This window comes from Apodemus sylvaticus, chromosome 16 (assembly GCF_947179515.1).
Source record: "Apodemus sylvaticus chromosome 16, mApoSyl1.1, whole genome shotgun sequence".
Taxonomy (NCBI): Eukaryota; Metazoa; Chordata; class Mammalia; order Rodentia; family Muridae; genus Apodemus; species Apodemus sylvaticus.
The window spans coordinates 88,136,387-88,159,996 of record NC_067487.1 but is presented as its reverse complement, the minus strand read 5'-3'; the positions used below and the strand labels follow the sequence as shown (position 1 = coordinate 88,159,996).

Genomic DNA, 23,610 nt, shown 5'->3' with positions numbered 1-23,610 from the left:
GCTGGCTGCTGGGTGTAGAGCTGGCATCCTGCAGTGCTTGAAGATGGCACACTGTGGTGCTGCCTAAGGAAGTTAATTCAAGGTCACATTTATGTTGGATCTCAGGTGTCTGCAGAAGCAGTCATAACTGTGTGGCAGCTCTCAGCTTCCCAGAAGCTGTGGGTCTGAATTCTTTTTGTACCGTGCATGCCATCACTCTGTGCAGCACCAGCAAACACTGTTAGGAGCTCCTCTGCTCAGACTCAAGCTGTTGTTTCCACAGAACACGCATGGTTTCCTGACTCTAGAGCAATGTAACAGAAAACTGAGAATTCATATTTGCCTACCATCATTCCTCAGCACACATCAAAGTAGTGAATCTTTTGGTTATGTTTAAGATTTTAAATTTGTTTAAGTTACTGTTTTGCATTTCATGCAAAAAAGAAATCAGTCAATGAATCTTGGCTGGTGTCTTAGCCAGGGTTTCTATTCCTGCACAAACATCATGACCAATAAGCAAGTTGGGGAGGAAAGGGCTTATTGAACTTATACTTCCGCATTGCTGTTTATCATCCAAGGAAGTCAGGACTGGAACTTGAGCAGGTCAGGAAGCAGGAGCTGATGCGGGAGGCCATGAAGGGATGTTACTTACTGGCTTGCTTCCCCTGGCTTGCTCAGCCTGCTGTCTTATAGAACCCAAGAATACCAGCCCAGAGGTGGTACCACCCACAAGGGGCCCTACCCCTTGATCACTAATTGAGAAAATGCCCCATAGCTAGAACTCACGGAGGCACTTCCCCAACTGAAACTCCTTTCTCTGTGATAAGTCCAGCCTGTGTCAAGTTGACACACAAAACCATCCAGTACAGCTGCAGAGTAAGACAGAATCCAGCAACTTCAGATTTGGCCTTACATGTAGTTCCTCCATTTTGTACCATGTTTTTCTGTATTAAAAATTATGAAAAAAACTATGAAATTGGGCTGGAGAGATGGTTTAGTGGTTAAGAGCACTGATTTGTTCTTCCGGAGGTCCTGAGTTCAAATCCCAGTAACCACATGGTGGCTCACAACCATCTGTAATATGATCTGATGCCCTTTTCTGGTGTGTCTAAAGACAGAAACAGTATACTTACATATAATAAATAAATAAATCTTTGGGCCTTAGTGAGTGGGGCTGGAGCAAGAAGGGGGGGAACCTATGAAATCTGAATGTTAATCAGTTGTTAAAGTGGTGAAGGTGGCCCTTGTCCTTCCATATAAAAAAATTGAGCCAAGAATTAAGTCTTCCTGTCAAAAGAAATAAATGGCCTTAAGATAAATTTGCTTCCAACTTATAAAGGAATGTTTGAATTGCTTGTTTTGTATTCCTGTAAGTCAGAGGTTGTATAAAATTTTCTTGGTTACAAGGGGAAAGGGATTAAGCAGTCCTTGCATACATGATGGCTAGGAAGTAAAGCAACAGACAGGAATTCTGAATGAAGAAACCACCTGACCTCAAAGAGATAACATGGAGCTGATCTGAGTTCTGATCCTGGCCCAGACTCTATGATACTCACAGCATTATGAGCTTATGGGACCAGCCACTTGTATTTGTGCCATGGACTGACCCAGCCGGGGAAGTCATGACCATGGGAAAACCAGGGCTTTGGTACTCAGGAAGGCATAGGTGTGGCGAGGTAATGACAGACAGACACACAAGAGAGCGGTTTGAATCTGCTGAAACTTTAATTTTTCAGTCAGGCATATTTTTAGTATATTGAGGAACAGGTCGAGGTTGGAACACCTCCAGAAACACTCATACAGTTTCTAAACAAGGTAGACTTCCATCTTAATTAGAAGAGTAAGTAGACATGACATGGTGCCCACAGGAACTATTGCTCTGTAAACCATGGTCAAAAGCAGACTTAGGCCATGAACTTTAGACATGTGGCATTTGAGTCTAATTTTTGGTTACTTAAAGTTGTGTTAATAATCAATAGGAGAACCTGGGCTTTCAGGCCAATTTGTATGATATAAGCCTTCTTCTGCCACCAAAAGTCAAAATGCTTTAAGAATGAGCAATGTTCATTACAAGAGTCCTCTGTACTGCCCTGGAAAGCAAACCCCAAGGTGATCTGGCTCAAGCTAATATATCTCTAAATTTAAAGAATACTACAGGACCTCTGCCCTTCAATGCTATTACCCATCTGTAACCTTCTTTACCATAAGCACTTGTATAAGGCAATGGCTCATCAGTAGTCCTATATTTTCTCCTACTGTGTTCTTCCTGGTACAAACTATCCATAACATTCCCTAATATCTCATATTCTTTGGTCACTACTTTTGCTAAGGCTAGTAATAAAGAGGGGCCCTGATGAGAAACAATCCAAGACCTTCTTTCAGTAAGGTTCAACATGAGTTCATTGAGTTCAAGACTGGGAGCAGTAGGCATAACTGCCACATCCTCTTTTCCTTCTACCAGAACATCAAATCCTCCTTTATCAATTAACCAGCTTGTAGGCTTGGATCGTGTGATATAAAGAATTAAGAATAGGAAGAAGAAAGACACAGTGCAGAACCCATAACATAGAAAGCACAGTATCTGTGGAGAACATCGAGGCCCTTTTCAAGGCCAGAGGTGGGCACTCTGCCAGAGACCTCCAGGGAGCCTAGCCCCAAGGGGCATTTATCTCTCCTCTGCCTTAATGATGTACTGTCCTGTCGCACAGACGACACTGGAGTTGGTGTGGCATATTTGCACATTTTCCAGAAGACATCTTGAGCTACTCAGAGGAGTTGGTTTCCTATTTAGGAACAGTCTCAAGCCTCCTAGGCCTCAGCTTCTTTGGTCAACCCTGGGAACATCCCCTCTCGGCTAATGAGCACCTGTTTCTTCGTTTTTTTGCCCTGCCTCTTCAGCTACAGCTGCCTCTTCAGAGCACCCACGGCCTCCCTTTGTTTCTGGTGTGCCACGTTGATGTCTCCCAGGACTGGATATGTCTGAATGCTTGGCTTGTGGCTGCATATGGATATGGAAATTGCACCTGACTGTGTTGCCCAATCTGGCCTCACATTCCTAGTTGCAGGAGAATCTCCTGCCTCAGCCTCCCATGTGCTGTGATGATATGTGGGTGCCATCACCTTGGTTAGAAAATACGTTTGATCAAATACAGTAATGGGCCTGGCTACTTCCAACAATGGGGACATCAAAATTCGGAGCTTCCAGCCATCTTAGCCTATGTCTAAAAGTGAGGGTCTCCACTGTCACTCTGTGGATGAGGCTTTGTTAAGAAAAAACAAGCCAGGCAGTGGTGGTGCACGCCTGTAATCGTAGCACTTGGGAAGCAGAGGCAGGCAGATTTCTGAGTTCGAGGCCAGCCTGTTCAACAGAGTGAGTTCCAGGACAGCCAGGACCCCACAGAGAAACCTTGTCTTGAAAACACCCCCCCCCCAAAAAAAGGACAAAACCCCACGAAACCAACCAGGCAGCATGTAATCTTCTCAGAGGTTACAAACAATACTGCCAGGCTTAGGTCATTCAGTGATAAGGTACTTGGCATGGTGAGGGCCCAAGTTCATAGCCATTACACAGATTGACAACAAAGTCCAGGAAGATCCCAGGTTTTCTCTCCAACTCCCAAGAAAGAAATTGGAAAACATGTGTAAGCACACAGGACAACCTGTCTCTTTGAGTTTCAGGCAAGAGGGTGCCACTACCATAAACAAGTATGTGGTAGAGAGATGGCAGAGACAGAGAGGTGGAGAGGTTTGTATATTGTGGAGAGGGGCTACACTGGAGATGTGATGGCAGTGAGGCTCAGGCTGATGTGGATGGCCTGTGCTGCCACCTAAAGCCTTGTTGATGTAGGAGGGCCCAGCTACCACTGGAGGCCACACTGATCTGGGAGGCAAGCCCTGCTCTAAGGGTGATGTCTTGGTCCTGATGCTGCTGACAGCCAGGTCTGCTTCTTCCATAGCTGGGGGCTGTGACGATGTCCATAGTCTGTGCTGTGGTCTCAGACCAAGTGGATTCTGTGGGGGGTGCTGCTCCTTGAGTCCATGATGGTATCTTGATCAGGTCTCAGTAGGGCCTGTGGCCCCTTATAACACCAAGGACTTGTGGTTGTCCATGGCTGCAGCCTGAAACCATGCTGACATCAGTGGCTCTGCTGACTCTGGGGGCCATATTGATGGGAGTGGTTTGCACGACCCCCTGAGGCTAAGGTGATACCCATGGACCAGGTTGTCTCCAAGGGTCCACTGTGGTTCTGTGGTCCTACAGCTGCTGGGGTGTTGTGCTGATGCAAGTCACTTAAGAATACTAGGTTTAAACCCAGTCCTTTTAATTGCTGCTATTACAAACTGTTTAGGATAGACAGTCAAACTCATGGTCATATTAGATTCTCATTTAGTTAATTATAATAACATGTTTTCAAGGTTATTCAAATAGTAAATAATTAAAAAAATTAATGATTAGCAATTCAGTCATGCTATATGTAGATAGCTTCAAAAGCATCAGTGATCCACAGAACATGGCATCGAAAGTTATTTCTTTTTTTTGTTTTGTTTTGTTTTTTGGATTTGGTTTTTTTTTCGAGACAGGGTTTCTCTGCATAGCCCTGGCTGTCCTGGAGCTCACTCTGCAGACCAGGCTGGCCTCGAACTCAGAAATCCGACTGCCTCTGCCTCCCAGAGTGCTGGTATTACAGGCGGGTGCCACCACCACCCGGCTATTTCATTATTAAAGATCGTGTGACTATAATTTTCATAATTGTTGTAATTGGATTCAATGCATATTTGAGAGAAAAGGAGGTTTGGTCTTTCTGTCTATTGTAATGCTAAGTGCGGGTCCCCAAGCCCTGGAATCTGCATATAGACCTGTGACCCTACCCCCAAGTTATTTCTGATTGATAAATAAAGACAGAAACAGCCAATAGTTAGGCAGAGGAGACATAGATGGGTGTTAGGTTTCTCCGGCTTGGGGTCCAAGGAGAACCATGAGAAGGAGAAGGAGGTGCATGAGGGAGAAGGAGAAGATGCCACAGGTTAGGTGAGCCATAATCACATGGCTCCGCGGGCTGGCAAATTAGAGCTACGAGCAGCCCAGAAGAAACAGAGAAAATAGTAAGTAATAATTTGGGGTTATCAATAGGAAAGTAGATTTTAATACCAAAGAGGATTCTAATCCTAGCTTTTGTGCCATTTAAGGCTTATTGCAAAAATAAAGGCTGTATGTATCTTTTATCGGGGAGCTAAAGGTTGGAAGGTGGGTTAGAAACCTGGGTCGGGATTAAAAACTTCTACAACAATCTGCCTTCAGAGTGCTGACATTAAAGGTGTGCTCCACCATGATAGCTCATTAAACAGGAATGGCAGCCAACAACCACAGAAGGAATATGTATTTGGAAAAGCATCCTTTGCAACTCAATAAAATAGTTGACTGAGACCAAATTTATCAATAGAGGCTGAAACATTAGATGTCAAGTTGTTGGTGAGAACTTAAGGCTGATAAAAGCATTGTCAAGTTAATGGCCAATATAGAGGAAAATGTATTTTTATATTTTAGTAAGGAAAAAAAAATTTGGCTGTTACCACTCAACCAGGCGGTTCTATTTTGTATTCTATTTGTAGTGAGGAACCTGTCCCTTTCACTATGATAGAATATTAAGTGTAGAGCAGTGTGCCTGACCGTTTCCTGCCAATGTAGAGTGGGGAACAATAGTGATATTGTCCCATAGTCCCAAGTTTGAGAAGTGGCACATTCCCCAGTGGCTACAGATGTCCCATTAGTAAATAAAATTCGTAGTTTTGTTTTTGACTTAAGTATATTACTTTTTTGCCTGACGAATTACCAACCTGTTAAGTTACAAATACTTAAGTTATGTGGCCTCATTTATTTGTAATCACAGAGTTACATATTTATTTTGGCTTATGGATAATATTTTAAAAATTATTGAGCCATAATTGCTAGGGACAGAATGAGTTTGTGAACCCCAGTGTGTAGGGTAATCACTGTATTAGAACTTAGCACGTTAGATGATATTCATAATTATGACTTGATTCAAAATGATTTCTTGAGTCATTGTCTCCAGTCCTGGAATTCACTTATTTAGCAATTTGACTGTTCAGCTCCTCTGGAAATCCTGTCTCTGCTTCATGAGAGTTGGGAGTATAGGCAAGCACCCACCCCTGCCCTGCATTTATGTGGGTGCTACAGATCTGAACTCAGTTCCTCACAGTTGTGTAGCAAATTCTTGACCCACTAAGCCTTCCCCCAAGCCCTGATATCTGATGACTTTAATATATATAGAGATGAACCATCTCTGTCCTGAACTTTCATATCTTTGAACATCTCCTTTAAAATGACTTTGTCCTCCATTTTATTTGTCCTCTCTCATGGCTGCAGCCAGGGTGAATTACTAAAGTTACTTTTACTGTTTAACTCTTTCATTGATTCCTCCTCTGGAGTATAGGCTCACCAGGTCTCCAAACCCTGCAGGACCTTCATTCTCAGTCCTCCATTTGCCTCCCTAGCTTCCTCTGTCTGGATACTCTGCAGCCTATGCCACTCTCTGCTTCATGCTTCACAGTTCCTAGAATACACGCTGACCTCCATCCTCTGCCCATGCACATGCTGCTCTGGATTTTTTCTACCTAATAGAACTAATCATTCAGTTCATATTATGACTTTATTGACATTTTCTAGCTGTGCCCCCCAAAGCTTTCCCTCAGATGTAGCTCTGAACTTATCCTGCAGCTGTTGCCTCTCTCACCACACTAAATGTGTTTTAAACACTGGGAATCGACCTGTTTGTCCATTGGCACAAAAGATGTGGTAAAGTGAGTGGTGGACAGAATGTATGCTGTGACTAACTATTGGTTAGAATGAATTTTTGTGAACTGTGGTGGAACATGCTTTTCTCAGCCTTAAAAATACAGTTTTTTTCATTTTTCTTAGTGGAAATAACAGCTGTGTAGAGACAATTTTTAAAATATCATTCCCCCAAATCTTCATTTTCTTTTTTTTCTTCACTGTTACATTTCAGGACATGACCTGCTGGTAAGGCAGCTAGGAGCTCTGTCTGTTACTCCTGAAATTAAGCTGTTTCTATATTTTCAGTTGTGGGTCCAGAGAACCATGCTGCTTTTTAGGGATAGGGATGGAATATTGAAGTTGAATTTATGAAGGAGGGAGAATGAGAGCGATTTTCTTTGAGTATCTCCTGTTTTTTCTGGGGGAAAACACCTCAGGTTTGCAAAGTCAGTTTTGAAAACAGTACTGATTGTTTAAGTGATTGCAAACACTTTCAAGTCTCTAAGGTGGAGGAAAGAAAGTGTTGAACTTTGGGAAAGGAGTTGGTTGGGAGAGGAGTTTGAATATTTCAACAGTAAGGACTATTGTCATAACAATGGAGTCTCAGGTCTGATATCACAGAGGCCTCCTTTGCCAGCCAGCAATTTACCACCGAGGCTATGTCACCCCCAGCTCGGGAGAAGGACCTTGACTAGGTCTCTTTGCTCTCTGTGCTAGCAGCTCGCATGCACTGTGTCTACTGAAAGTGTCAGCTCTCACCCAGCAGGCGGGTCACAGGCAGGATGGGGGCGGGGCGCGCTAGAGGGATGTGGGGGAGGCGAGGAGCGGGGCGGAGCCATTGTGAAGCCAGAGGCTGAGCTGACCAAGGGAGCTAGGGGTGCGGCTCGGTGCCCCTAGGAGGCCTGCGGACCTGCTACCTTCTCCGGCCTTCCTCCTGGCTGGGGCGAGGTCACTGAGTGGCTGCGGTGCTGCCGAGGCCCAGGTGCAGTGTTTTGCGGCGGCGACCCCCGGGCCGGGGGGCCGGGGAATGGCGCTGACCCTGGAGACCTCGATCCCCTGCGCTGCTCTTGCAGCTCAGGCTGCAGAATTGTGTAACCCGTGACCTCCGGTTCCCCCTCCGCCGCGACTGTAAGGCCACCCCGGCCCTGCCACCCGCGCTGTGTGGTTCGCTGACTTGTGCGCCCACGGATCTGCTTCGGAGTTCCGCCGCTGGAGATGCCTCCTTCCTCCAGCGCAGGTCAGTCCTGGCCATTCATTCCCTGATAGTTCTGTGCTTGGTCGCTCCTCAGGCTTTTGCAGATCTTGGCAGGGCTCCCTTCCTCTCCTCCCCCAGTCTACCCGCACCCCAGATGCAGTTCTCCAGCTTGCTGTTCCTCACATAACAGTAAGAATGGTGTTTTTAAAAAGAACTTGGATTGAACTGCTTGTGCTCAAATCCTCCAAAAGCCCTGGGTTACACACAGAACTGAATCTAAGCTGCTTCTCCCTGCCACTAGGGCAGCTTCCAACCTAACCTCAGCCTTACCCCATGACTCTCACTCTCACTAGGGCTTTAGGATGCTACCCTGGCAGATGTACGGGACACCATCTCTGGCTGGTGGCAGTTGTTCTTGACTTCTATTGCTGTTCTTTACTTGAGAGAACTTCTCCTGGTTCCTAACATAGAAGCAAGTCTCCCTCTCTTTGTCATTTGACTCTTTTGTTTAGCATTAAATTAAACATTATTTTCCCTTTCTCATTCCTTTTTATTATTAGATACACTTTACACTTGTCAATTATTCCCATTAGAATTGTTGGCTCTCTCTTCCTAATTACAGGGCAAAGATCTCATTAGATTTATTCATAATTTTATCCCTAGTACTTAGAACTGTGTCTGGCACCTGATAGGCTCTTTGTAAAAATTGCTAACTAAATGAATGCTGTAGTTGATTTGAACACTTGACATCTTCAGTTCAGATCCTGCCTGCTCCTGTTGACTGACTGCATGGCCATGGACCGGTTAGTGACTTCTGGGGCTTCATTTTATTCAGCTGTGTGTGATGACTATAGTATTACCTACTCTGTAGCTCTACAGTGAGTAACTGAGTTAATCCATGTTAAAGATCAGAGGCCTGAGTTTCCCATGCTTTGTGTAGAGGTCAGAGGTCTGAGGTCAGTGTCTTCCAGTTGTCTCTACCTTAATTTCTCACTGAACCTGGAGCTTGTATTTCAGCTGGCCTGGCAGACTCCCAGGACCTGTCTCTTGTGAGACAAAGAGTTGGAGTTAGAAAGAAATGTGCAGCCCTGCACCAGATTTTATGTGCATAAGGATTTGTACTTAGGTCTTCATGCTTGCAGAGCAGGCACTTCAGGAAACCCTGGCTTTTCCCAAGTAGCGTATATATCAGGCTGGTTTCCAAGTCAAGTGATCTGGCTACTTTCTTCTGTCTCCACAGTGCTGGAATAAACGGTGTGTTACCATTGCCTGTCTTCTGACAACATTTTTTATTGTTGTCATAAGACAAAATAGAATTAGTTTTTATATTTTGTTTTTTTTTTTTTGAGTGAAATTTTGCTGCCTATCAGAATTTATTTGACTTTTTAAGTAGTTTCTCTGTATGTCTAGAATAAAATAAAAATAAATTTCTGAGAATGAGAAAGCCACCAGAGTGGCTTTCCTAGGTTTTGCTTTGATGTTGGAAATAGGATTGTGGTGATGAAATAACTTACTGGGGCTTCTTGTTTCCAGACAGGAAAACTTGAAGATCTCAGGGAAGTCTGTTTCTTGAAGTGTTCAGGAACGAGAGGTGTTTTATTATCTTTAGTGTGATGTTTTCTACCATTTTTGTATGAGGAGTTTTTCCTGTGTTGTATTTTCGTTCTTAAGTTGGAAAGTAAAGCAGCCTAGTAATATTCTTCATTCCTACCTTTGCTCTCTTTTTTTAATGTGTTGTTTTTCCCTTTATTGTTTATGAAAATGAAACCATATCTTTGTAAAAATGAAAACTTTGAGGTGATGCATCAAATTATTCTAATAAACTTATGATTGTGCCTATGTCAATTATATTTCCATAGTACTAGATATTTTTACTTAGAATTTGTCCTTGGCAAAATGGCTTTTTGTAATTCCTTTTATATCTCAGTCTCAACTTTAAGTCAGGATTCTAAGCCTTGTGCCTGACAGTTAAAAATAAACATGAAACACTACTTGTCTTTTTAACATTTGTTCCAAAATTTAATAATTAGTAAATTACTCTGTATGGACTATGTTCCAGGACTCTTTGCTAAGTGGCTTCCCTTTTGATATTGAGAAGCAGCATATAAATTTGGCACACTCAGCAAGAAACAGATTTGTAGAGATAATAATGGTACTTGGTTGGGTTACATGGTAGGAAAGGAACCGGGATTTTCACTTACTTCCCTTTCATTCATAACCCAGGTCCTAACTCTTTTGTGAGCTATATTTTAAAAGAACAGAGTTTTGTATTTTTGCCATACATTTGTAAGTGTTTTTTCCTCCAAATCACTGGCAGTTTTTCATTATTTCTTCCTAAGACAATGTCTGTTTCCTGGAAGCTATACTCATGGGTGTGTACAGGATGCTGGAATTTGGACTCCAGGCCTCATGATTGCACAATAAGTTCTTTTAACCTGGGGACCATCGGTCTAGTCCCCAGAACAGTAGTTTATAAAGAGTTTAATATAGATTTAAACATGGAGATTAGGGAGGAGAAACACATGCAAGCATGATAGGCATGAGATAAGGAGAGGTAGATGTGGGGAAGCGAGCTATGTAAACCAAAGACAGAAGTGAGTCTGTGCCAACAAGAGATGATGTGAAAAACCTTTAATTAGTTAATTAATTAATAACTACATTAATTTATTCTGTGTTCGTATGTGTGTGTTAGTGTGCATTTATGGAGGCCAGAGGATAGTGACTGGGCAGGTTATCGTCCTACCACATGGGTTCTGGTGATTAAACGTGGATCCTCATGTTTACTAACAAGTGCTTTAACCCCCTTTGAAATTACATTTATTATTTGTGTATGTGGGGGTGGGCAGGAGTTGTATATGTGGATGTTGTAGAAATTATTTAATCCCAACTCAGGTTTTTACCCTGCCTTTAACCACTTAGTTCTCAGATAAAAGACACACACAACCTTTCTATGTACAATTAGCCTTAATCAGCACAATAGCTGGGCAGATTGTGCACCTCTCGCTGTTGTCTATTTCCCACTACTAATCCCACGATAGAATGTGCCATGTTTCATTTGGACGGCTCTTATTTACAGGTAGCCAACCCACATGGTCTTTATTTTACGACTCACCTAACACATGGTGTCTTCCCCCTTGTGGTTCTTCTCTGATGCTGGAAGTCCTGGAATGCTAAACCCTGCCTGCATGGGTTTCTTCTGCCCAGCTATTGACTGTTGTCATCTCTATTCACCAATCAGAAATAATTTGGAGGCAAGGTCACATAGCCTCACTTGGATCTACCTGTGCACTTTCTTGTCTCTGGGACAATACATACAACAGACCAAACCTCATCAATAGAGGTCCCAGGTATTGGACAGGTTATATCAGACTTGGCTGCAAGAACCTTTACCCATTGAGCTCTCTTACAGCAGCGGATGAAAATCCTTTTACAGGATAGTTTGGTCCTGTGGCCCTGCACATGTAAGCTTGTGTGTGGAGACCAGAGGACAACCTTGGATGTCATTCTTCAGGTGCCATCCACTGTTTTTTGTAAAACAGGATTTTTGATTGGCTTTGAATTAGACAGGTAGGCTCAGATGGCTGGCTAGGGAGGACATGGAGTCTCTGTCTCCCTGGCACAAGTGTGTGCCACCAAACCAGATTTTATTATTGTTGTTATTATTATTATTGTAATTGCTTCTTATGTTTGGACTGAGTATCTGACTCAAGGCTTTCCATGAGAGCAGGAGGACAAAAAATGTCTGTGATTGATATGTGTGTTGTATATGATTGTACTTGAGCCTAGTATAAAAGGGAAGCAGAATGTTGCTTTCTGACTTAGTCTTGCTTGATCACACTCAAGATTTAACAGAAACTTCTTGAAGGTTTAGTTATACAGCAAGGGTTGTATAATTCTCTAAACTCCATCATTCTTACATATGATAATTCTAAGAATATACTTTGTTTCATTTTCCCCTTTTAGGCACAGTCTGAATTATGTAGCCGAAATGGAGAATAAATTACTAATACTAAAATTATTAAGTGTTCTTAAGTTTATTAGGGTACAGGCTAGGTTGCTGAAAAAGATTGTGGATGCAATACAAACAATGTTGAGACTTTTGCCTGTTGTAGTCCAAACGTAGGCAGCTAATCCACAGAGGGCAACATTTCTCTGGCTATTCAGGACCACAGGCCAATCTCTAGGGATCACAGAAGAAAGTATTTTACTTTACTGTGGAGAAATGGCATGATAATGCTCCTACCTTGCTAGCTGCAAGGCACCCTAGGATGGTTCTGTCACTCTCAGCATACTGAGATATCGAGGAGGTGCACTTCCTCAAGCAGAGGATCCTGGTGTTCTGCCAAGCAAGCTAGAGAACTGAGGAAGTGGCTTCATGCTCATTTTTTTTTCATGAGAAAGTAACGTTGTTTATAGCTTAATTAGACAACACATCTAACACATCTCAGAGTTGGACTGCTGACAGATTTCTCAGTCTGCAAGGAGGTTTGGGTCACTTTGAACCGAGATATGCTATTGCTAAGGAAACAGCAGCTGGTGAGAACTAGAAAATGTGGGAAAATCTTATTCTGCTTTGTCTTTAAAAAAGTTGAAACTTTGACTAAACTGTGTATTGACTGACTGGGCTCTGTACCCCCTGTGTCCAGGGTAATGTGAAACTCTCTTGGGACCTCAATGCACTAGACTGAATTAATTAAACTGCTTTGGCTTCTGACATGTAGTGCAGTCACTGCACCTGCCCAAGAGTTCTCTTGATTGGTAAATCAAAGACACACCAGACACACACACACACACACACACACACACACACACACACTAGCTAATTTTGATATGTCTTAACTAAGCTCAATAGCTGGACATTTATAAGCCTGCTGATGGGTAGCACACATTTCCCTCCAGTATCCCTGGTTTAATGCATTTTAAATCTATGTTGTATCTTTGCTGCCTGTCATCTTCTGCGCCCTCTTCCCATAGGGTTGCATTCACTTTCCACCTACAGTGTAGGATGCTTTCCCTCTTTCAGCTCTTAAATCTGATCCTTCTCTTCCTCCCCCCTCTCCTTCCCTTGCACTTGAAATTTAAGTCTGCCCCTGTCTTTCTGCCCAGCCCTTGGCTGTATGGCAACTTTTTATTACTCATTCGAATCAGGGGAGGGGGGCAGGGACCCTCAGATCTGGCAGTGCAGCTTTTCTGGAGCTGAAATAAGCATTAGAACCAATACCCAACATCAGATGTTAACATTTTACAAATGTGTGTTTTTTTTTTTTTTTTTTTTTTTTGGATTTGGTTTTTTGACACTGGGTTTCTCTGTGTAGCCCTGGCTATCCTGGAACTCACTCTGTAGACCAGGTTGGCCTCGAACTCAGAAATCTGCCTGCCTCTGCCTCCCAGAGTGCTGGGAAAATCCTCTATTCTTAAAGGAAGTTTTGTTAATTCAATATCAAGAACACATTTGTAGAGCCGGGCGGTGGTGGCGCACTCCTGTAATCCCAGCACTCTGGGAGGCAGAGGCAGGCGGATGTCTGAGTTCGAGGCCAGCCTGGTCTACAGAGTGAGTTCCAGGACAGCCAGGGCTATACAGAGAAACTCTGTCTTGAAAATTCAAAAAAAAAAAAAAGATTACAGGAATTTGATCCTCTATACTAGGGAAGGTAAAAATAAAGAATATGGTAGGCATTTTGCCTATGATATCTGTTCATATGTAGTGATTGTGAGCCCCTATAAAGGTACTAGATACAAATCCTTTTTTTTTTTTAAACATTCATTCAGTACTCTAAATTGTGGAGCCAGTGGGACATTTCTCTAGCCCATGAAGGGATTTGTGTGTGTGTGTTTGTGAATGTGTTTGTGTGTATCTGTGTGTGTTGTTTTCTTTAAGTGTATAGAATGATAGTAGACTGTAGAGTTGGTTAGGTTCAACTCTTTTTCCTTTTTCCTTTTTTTTTTTTTTTTTTTTTTGGTTGTTTGAGACAGGGTTTCTCTGTGTAGCCCTGGCTGTACTGGAACTCACTCTGTAGACCAGGCTGGCCTCAAACTCAGAAATCCGCCTGCCTCTGCCTCCCAGAGTGCTGGGATTACAGGTGTGTACCACCACTGCCCTGCTCCCTGATGACTTTGAACTTAGAGATTTCCCTGTCAAAATCTTCTGGGATTCATAGGCACTGTGTCTCAAGATCTCTAAGCCAAGATCCAGGTCAGAGTTCATTCCAGATATAGTCAAGTTGACCACCAGGGATAGCTACTACATGGAATATAGTTGGTCTTGCCAGTTGCTTCTTGCCAGTTACTTCAGTCCACTTCACAGATAAACTAAAGTGAGGTGGGGTTTAATTTCTGGAAACTTGATTTGTTTACTTCTAGTTTGTTCTTATTTCTGAGATACTAACCCCTTATATAGAGATCAGAATATTTGGAAGATTTGTAGACTGCAGTCCTCATTCTTTTAGTATGGTGTTTGTTAAAAACATGGCTACTTTTCAGCCACTCCTCTGGTGTTGACAGATTGGTCTCAGAGTGGAAAGAACCCCATTTGGGGAGAAGTAGCAGATCTTTGTAAATTTTGTTCTCTTCTGATACTTGACTAATTTCCATTACTTGGGAGGTGTCTTTGGTTGGGACAATTTTGTATAGAAAACAGTTTTAGTTTCTTGTGGGCTTTGCTTGGTGTTGTTTTTCCTTCAATATAGACACCAAGCTCACAGCCTCTTGAAAGACAGGCAAGTACTGCACTCCTGATCCATATCTATAGTCTAAGCATCTATCTGAGTATCAGACCTGTCTACCCTCCTTATTACACCATCAATAAGGATTTTCTCACTGGCTTTTCACAGCAGAAACCTTGGTGAGCATAGGTGCTCTTAAATGAGCAATCAAATGAATTACTATTTTTAATTTTTTATGTATATATGTATGTATGTATGTATGTATGTATTCATTCAGAACAGATACTGTTTCTGTAGTCTAGCCTGGTCCTGAGCTCATTATGCAAATGAAGCTGTCCTTGAACTCCTGATTCTCCTCATTCTACCTCCCAGACACTGAAATTATAGGTGTAATACCCCATCCCTGGCTTCAAATTTGAAGATATATTTTATTATCTGTAGAGAAATGGCATGAGGAGATTGGTCCCAGCTTGCTAGTTTCCAGGCAACCTAGGGTCTTTGTCATTCTCAGCCAACCAAGACAGAGGAGACACTTCCTCATGCAGAGAACCTGATGTTCTCCCAAGCAAGCTGCAAACCTGAGGAAGCGACCTTCCTGCTCCCCTTCCCATGAGAAAGTAACTTTGCTTATAGTTTAATAGACATCATGATGGGCAGCAATGCAGCAAGCAGCAGGCGTGGCAGCTGGAGTAGAATGCAGAGAGCTCACATCTGCAGGCACAAAGTGTGAAGCAGAGAAAGCAGACTGAATATGGCAACAGTCTTTAACCTCTCAAAACTGACCTCTGGGGACTCACTTCCTCCAGCAAGGCCGCATCTGTTAATCCCTTCCAAGGAGTACCACCAGCTAAGTGTCCAAATATCTGAGTCTGTGGGGACATTCTTCTTCAGTTACATTAATGACTGTGACATACACATTAGCAGAATTCTCAAGTCATTTGCTTTTAAAAGTAGGTGTATAGATTCAGAGTTTCTTGGAAACAGTAATTTTCTAATAAGAATTTCTCTGACTCTTAAGTGATAAAGTCTTCAGGACTGGCAAATAAGCTACTTAAGGAGAATTTAAGAGAAACATGGCAGTTCTGGGCTTGTAATGAATACACCATTGAAAACCCTCACACCTGCCTGGAGCAAATTTGAAAGCAAAACTCTTCTGTTCACAGAATTAGTAATTTATTCTCAGGGCCTTTTCCATATGCCCCTAAAACATTTAAATTTTCTTTTTTACTCCTATGACTTAGCTGACAACTTCTGTGTGTCTTTAGCCATATTTCATGTATATAATATGTCATTAATACAAATTTCAGAAAGAGAAACCAAATCAAAGGTCATTTCAAAAACTAAAGAGTCATGTGTGTGGATAAAATATGTTTTAAGTGTAAAAGATTCTTATAAATCTTACAAAAGCTAATTTGACTTTGATAGGGTGTTTAATACTTCATATAATAATCTTTGATATAAACATGCATAATTACCGAAAGCACTGTAAATATTGTATTAATTTATGAAATATAATGCAGTGATAGCCTAAGTTGTGGCTAGAAAAATTTGTCTTTGTGCCTCTTTTAATCTAATAATGAGCTTACTAGTTAGTCCCTAAAACTGAAGCTAGAGACGTGTCAGCGTTTGGTAATCCTGGTGTTGTATGGTACAGTTTAGTTCTGCCAGTGTTTTCTGTCCTCTGGCCCCCTCTTCCCTTATCTGCCCTCATGGCTCTGCTCTTGTCTGCCTCTACCCAGTCTGCAGGTCCTCACCCCTCTGCCGTCTCCCAGTAAACCTCCTCACACCTGACCTCTTGCATGTAGTAATTTCTCAAGAGCACATCTTGGCATGGGTGTGCAGTAATACCCCATTGCTGTATTATATTTCAGCCTCATGTATTACATTTGTTTTCATGATAATCAGTCCCTTGTTGTGTGTTCTTTTAATGAACTTCTTACGGCGTGCAGTTTGTATGGCAGATGTGTTATACTGTGTGTGTTTTCTTGAGTGGCTAGTATGACCTAGTTTAAGAGCCATTTTCTGTCCATGAGTGAACTAACTTTCTTCCTTTTTTTTTTTCCTTGAGACAAGATTTCTCTGTGTAGCCCTGGCTGTCCCGGAACTCACTCTGTAGACCAGGCTGGCCTTGAACTCAGAAATCCGCCTGCCTCTGCCTCCCAAGAACTAGGAGTAAAGGCGTGCACCACGGGCTATAAGTGAGCTTTCTTAGTGTTAAGGACTAAAACAGTTTTTAAGCAATAGTTACATAGTGAATCGTTTCAATAATAGGAAATTTAGGTATTTATAAATAACAATTTAATTTTTTTAAATGTAAATAAAATATTATAGAACAAAGTATACTTTCTGCATTAGTCTTTAAAATGGATGACCTCACTTCTATTTCTTTCTTTTTGGTTTTTGAGACAGGGTCTTACTATGTAGGTTTGGCTAGCTTGATGCTTGTTGTATAGAGGTACTCAAACTTACAGAGAAACACTTGCCTGTACCTTCAGAGTGCTGGACTTAAATTAAAGGCATATGCCACCATACTTATATAACCTGTTCTAAATCTTAAATACTGGTTGATATGTTTAAGTGTAGAACTAAACTGTGGCTTTTAGATAATTATTAGCACATTAATATATTTACTATAAAGCAATACTAATAGTTCTATATGTTGCTTACTTAAAATAATACATATTATATTTTGTGATATTTCCACATGTTTGTGAATTAAGGATCCCTAAATTATTACTAGAATGAAAGCATAATCCATAGAAGAAAATATTGATACATTAGACATTATCAAAACTAAAACCTTTGGGTGTATGAAAACTTTTAGGGAGATGAGAAGATAGACTACAAGGTTGAGAAAGATGGCTCTCAGTAAGAATGCTTGATGTTTAGGTATGAGTTCAAGCTCCTAGCACCCATGCAAGAGCCTATAGCTGCAAATGTCTGTTAATACAAGCATAGATGTGGATGGAGACAAGCTTATATCTGGATCCCTGGAGTTCCTTGGCTAGCCCTTCTAGCCAGGTGAAAACAGGGAGCTTTAGTTGAGGTTCAGTGAGAGACCCAGTCTCAAGAGAAAGGCTCTTGGCATCCTTTTGTACCCTAAGCATGTGAAGGTATGAGTCCACAAACCCTCATGCATTTTAGTCACATAACCACCACCTACAGATAATACTACATATACACAAACACTAGTTATGAATTGGAATGACTTTTTTATTATATTTGATATGTGTTTGTGGGTTGATGCATGCCAAGTCATGTATATGAGAGTTAAAGGACAATGGACAACTTTTTAGAGTCTTTGTTTTCCTTTCCATCTTTGTGTTGGATTCAGATATCACACTTAGGTCATCAGGCTTATATGACAAATGTTTTTATCCAGTGATCCTCTGTAGTCCTAGAGTATCAGTTCTCAACTTTTGGGGGTTGGGTGGCTCAAGCTACCCTTTCACAGGGTCACTGAAGACCACCAGAAAGCATAGTATAACAGTAGCAAAATTACAGTTATGAAGTGGCAATGAAAATAATTTTATGGTTGGAGGTTACAATAGGAGGAACTGTATTAAAGGGTCACAGCATTAAGAAGGTTGAGAACCACTGTCTTTGTAAGATATGTTTGGCAAAAACCAATGTGTAAGAAACTGAACTATACAGTAAAAACCAGTCACTTAGGAAACAAACAAAAGACAGACCTTTCACTAAAGAAGGATGGATACACAGATGGCACATAAGCAAATGAAAAGATGTTTGGTATCAGTAGTCATTAGTCAGTAGACATTAGGGAAAATACAAATTGAAAGCACAATAATATATTACTATGTTAACTATTAGAATAGCTAAAAATAAGATGTGAGTAGACATAGTCACCAGTTGTTGGCAAAGATACTAAGAAAATCTTTTATATATTATTGGTGGGAATATGGAGTGGTGCAATCATAGAAAATCTTTTGTAGTTCTTTTCTTTCTCTCCTTCCCAGTCTATGGTAGCCAAGGATGACCTTGAACCTCTGATCCTCCTGTTTCTGCTTCCCATGTGCTAGGGTTATAGGCTTGTGCTACTACACAGAAGATATTTTTGTTTCTTTGATTGTCAAAACATGTTTATTCTTGTAGCCATTTAAATTCATGTTTATGAGTATACTGTCCCTGGCTTCAGACACTAGAAGAGGGCTTGGGATCCCATATACAAATGGTTGTGAGCCACCATGTGGTTGCTGGGAATTGAACTCAGGAGCTCTGGAAGAGTAGTCAGTGCTCTTAACCTCTGAGCCATCTCCCCAGCCTCTTATTGTAGCCATTTTAAACCTTTAATTTTAAATTAAATTTTTGTTTGTGTGTGTTTGGGCACATATGTCATGGTATGCTTGTGGGGGTCAGAGGGGCAATTTGCTGGATGGAGTCTCTTTTCTCCTACTATGCTAGTCTTTAGTATCAAACTGATGTCCATTTAGCCATCTAGCTGGCTCCTAGTCTACATTTTGTTTCCTGTTTTTGTTTTTGGCCTTTTCCAAACAGGCTTTCTCTGTGTAGCCTTGACTGTTTTGGAACTTGCTTTGTAATCCGGCTGGCCTTGAACTTACAGACTCACCTGCCTCTGTCTCCTGAGTGCTGGGATTAAAGACATGTGCTATTATGCCCTGGCTTCTTTCCACTTCTTTTCTTGTGATTAGTGCAGCTGTTAATATATATGCAAAAATTTTAAGACTCTTCTTTCATTTCTTTTTTGTCTGTACCCACATATATGGTTGCTTTATTATTTTTTGGGACAGGTCCTCACTATATAGCCTTAGCTGGCCTACAGCTCACCATGTATATCAGGAAAGAAATCTACCTGTCTCTCTGCTTCTTGATTGCTGGGATTAAAGATGTGCACCACATCAGCAAGTCCTGTCTTAATTTTTATTAGCTTTATTTATTCATTCATTTATTTATATTTTTGGTTTTTTCAAGACAGGGTTTATCTGTATAGCCCTGGCTGTCCTGGAACTCACTCTGTAGACCAGGCTGGCCTCGACCTCAGAAATCCGCCTGCCTCTGCCTCCCAAGTGCTGGGATTACAGGCGTGTGCCACCCCTGCCTGGCAGCTTTATTTATTTTTGAAGAGTATAAGTTTTCAGTAAAGCTGAACAGCAGATACTATTTGCAATATGCTTCCTTTCTTAGGAATAAATAGGTTCTTCCATGATCTATATCATCTACTAGAATGTAGTTAACATTTGTTATTAAGAATAGCTTACAGGAAGTTCAAGATAACAGTAAAGATGCAGCCAGTGTTTCTGAGCAGCCACCAAGATGGCTGAAATGGAGAAGTGGATCTTCTGCAAATTTGCCTGCCGTGGTATGGATCTGGACCAATTACTGGGCATGTTCTATGAGTAGCAGATGCAGTTGTACAGTGCTTTCTAGAGGCAGTGGAAGCAGTACTTACATTATTCAAGCATTTGAGAAAGACCATGTAGGAGGTGCTACCCATGGAGAAGCCTGAGGTGGTGAAGATCTACCTGAGGAACATGATCATCCTACCAGATGGTATGCAGCATGGTGGGCTTATACCTTCAACCAGATGGAAATTAAACAGAGCTGACATGCCACTACTTGTGTGAGTTCTCCAATACCTATATGCCTTTTAAGCACAGCTGGCCTGGTATTAGTGCCACCTACTCCTGCTTCATCCTCAAGTGGCTGAGGCAAATACTCATGTTTAATCCCTGGAGGGGAAAAAAAAGAAAGACTGGCTTACAGGTGGTGATTCATTCAAATAGTTCAACAGTGGCTGATTCCTAATGGAAAGGCCAGAAATCCTAGTAGTTATTCAGTTTATGAGACTAGATGTCACAGCAGTTCCAACCTGGTACTGGAGTATAGGATTCCAAGAGAGTGGCTGGTCTTTAGTCTTTGTTGGAATCCTGAAGAATGTATTTTAATTCCAATGAAGGAATGGGTCTAAAACAGGTTAGATGAAGTTCAATGAAGTCAAGCAGACAAAAAGCAGAAAACAAACACTCCTTATGTGTCCTTTTATGTGGGGCATAAGATTTAAGGTGGATCTTCCCACTTAAAATGATCACGAAAAATTCCTCACAGGCATGTCCAGCTATTTGTGTTTTTATTTCAGATGTAATCAGTTGATAACCAAGATGAATCATCACAGGTTTACACTTTAATTTTAGACCCATGAATCCTAACTTTAAGAAAAACTATGCATATAGTCAAAGCATATATCACCTTCAGGAGAACTCTGGTCCTATAGGCATGTCTTTAAGAGGCCATCCCATTTTTTTTTAACAGTCTAGCTGTTCAGGATAGTGACAAACATAGTAAGAAGCAGTGAATTATATGAGATGGCCTGCACCTCTCTGGCTGTGAAGTGAGCTTCTTGGTCAGAAGTAATGCTATGTGGAATATCATAGTGTTGGATAAAATATTCTATAATTCCGTGGGTTTAGTTTTGGCAGAAGTTTTATATGCAGGAAGGCAAATTGAAAACCAGAATATGTTGTATTTCAGCAAGGACAAAACATTGCCCTTTCCACAATGTAAATGGTGCAGTGTAGTCAACCTGCCACTTAGTTGCTGGCTGGTCACCCAGGGGAATAGTGTCACATTGGACTTAGTGTTTGTTTCTGCTGCTGGCAGATCTGGCACTCAGTCGTAGTGGGAGCTAGATACATCCTCAGAATACCTAGGATTGTAGAGATAGATCATGGAGAGAAATTGAGGTTTCACACTATGTGGCAGGGTTCAAGTCCCTGAAGAAAAAAACTATGAGGGTATTGGTGACAGTGCAGCACAGTTGTAGTGGACATGCCAACATTTTGGAGATGCCTGTACTGTGAGATGACCAGGATAGCAGCAGCTATGAAGTGGAGCCAGTCTGAGCCTACAAGAAAAGCTGCATGTCCTGAGGAAGACAGAGCTGGATAAATGCTGCTGCCAAGGACCCTTAAAGCGTAGTGGATCCTCAGTGGGTCCCAGACATTAGGCAGTGACTCTTTATACGTTTGAACTTTGATTTGATTTGTAACTGCCCTGATTCTGACCTCTTAAAGTATGTAACTTATTTTTTTATTTTTATGTGAGCCTACAGTTGAGGCATTTTGAAGTTTTAGAGGGAGTTTTGGATATTTTAAAGAGACTGAATTTAAAGTTTTGATCTTTTGTTTTGTTTTTGTGACAGGGTTTCTCTGTGTAACCCTGGCTGTTTTGGAATTGCCCTGTAGATCAGACTGACTTTGAGATCAGCCTACCTCTGCCTCCTAAGTGCTGGTATTAAAGGTGTGTGTGCCACCACCATCATGTTCCCTTCTTTGATTTTTGAAATGGGTCTGTCTATATAGGCAATCCTGATCTGGGACTTGTTTATATTCCATGTTGCCTTCAAAACTTGTGCTATTTCTGCCCCAGCCATCCAACTGCTGAGACTATAGCTCTGTGTCACCTTGTCCCACTCAGTTTTCTCTGTACTCACATACTGGAAACACTATGAAGCTCCACTTGGGAAGAGGGATATCTGCTAACTCCTAGAATTTTATAAGGGAAGAGTTCTATCTTTTCTTCCACTTAGTTGGAACTAAGTGGAATATACATACTTATATTCTGAGTTTGTATATTTCTGTCTGTCTCTCTGTCTATCTATCTATCTATCTATCTATCTATCTATCTATCTATCTATCTATCTATCTATCTATCTCAAGACAGAGTTTTTGTAACAGCCTTGCTGTAGGCCAAGCTGTTCTCAAACTCACAGAGATCTGCCTGTCTCTGCCTCCTGAGTGCTGGGATTAAAGGCAGGTGTGACTACCTCACAGCCTGATATTTTATTTTATACTTTGGGATAAACTGTGTGTTGACAGTTTTCCAGGGATTGAAGAGTTGGGTCACATGATTGTGAAGGCTTGACAAAATTTAAATGTTGCTCTTTTTACCCATATAGACTTCCTTCTGAAGGCTTAGATTTTTCAAAATCTACTTTATCTAGGGTTCTTAAATGTTTCAACCTTTCTTCTAACCCATCAACCAGGGGATGGGGAAAATAGGATAATAGGAAAGGGTGTTGTGGACTGTTCAGAAGTAATTCCTTGTGACGATTCCATTCTTCGATGTTAGGATATCAGCAGTCCATTTCAATAGCAGGTACCAAACATGAATCAGTAGTGGCAGCATGATCCAGCAGAAACAGCAAGACTCTGCCGAATGGCACAAGTCAGGAAAGTGGCCAGAATGAGCTGGAATACCACGAGAAGTTCTTTTGTGTGTTTCTAAGACTGAGAAAGCATTGCGGGCGTGTAGCAGTGCAAGAGTGTCCTCATTGTGGGGTTCTATTTATGACCTTTCTAAACATCATGTACCCTCTGAAGTGTCTGTTTTCAGCAAAACAGCACATGCATGTTCTCTCACACGACAGCTTGCAGAAAAGAAAAAAACACGACACAACTGAGTTGTTAAAGAAACCAGATATTTCCACTTCATCCTCCCCTTTATTTTCCAGATTAGTAGCTTGGTTTTCATCTATGCCTGTTTTATTATTTAGACTGACCATTTAATTTTTCATTTTGGCAATCGTTTTAAATTTGCTTTCTTCCCTTTTTCTTTTTTCCCTTCCCCTTTCCTTTTGTCTCCCTCCCCCCTCCCCATCCCTACCACTCATTTGTATGCCTGTACTTGCATATGTAATATGTGCATGGAGGTACAGGCCCGTGCAGCATAGGAGACTCATCAGGCATTTTCTTTATCGCTGTCTGGTTTATGTATCAGCCCTTGAGACAGGGTCTCTTACTAAACCTGAAGATTAAGGTCTCAGCTAGGCTAGTGAGCTCCATTAATATGTGCTTGTTTCTGTCTTTTCTCTATGTGTGGGTTACAAGCATACATGGCCATGCCCTGCTTTTTTTTTTTAATTTATTGCACTTAGGTCCTTGAGTTGGCAGAAAAAAAGCACTTTTACATACTCTGCAATCACCCCAGTCCTCATTTCTAATTTC

General features: G+C 41.5%; 1 long non-coding RNA gene and 1 pseudogene across 2 annotated transcripts in view; both read left to right on the top strand.

Moving 5' to 3' along the window:
• Positions 1-7,599: 7,599 nt before the first annotated feature.
• LOC127666768 (uncharacterized) overlaps positions 7,600-23,610 on the top strand; it is a 48,566-nt gene continuing 32,555 nt past the window's right edge. For both annotated transcript variants that reach the window (XR_007973704.1, XR_007973705.1), the window contains exon 1: positions 7,600-8,009. This is a non-coding gene — a long non-coding RNA (uncharacterized LOC127666768). The remainder of the gene's footprint in view (positions 8,010-23,610) is intronic.
• On the top strand, positions 18,277-21,357 carry LOC127666765 (40S ribosomal protein S15-like; annotated as a pseudogene).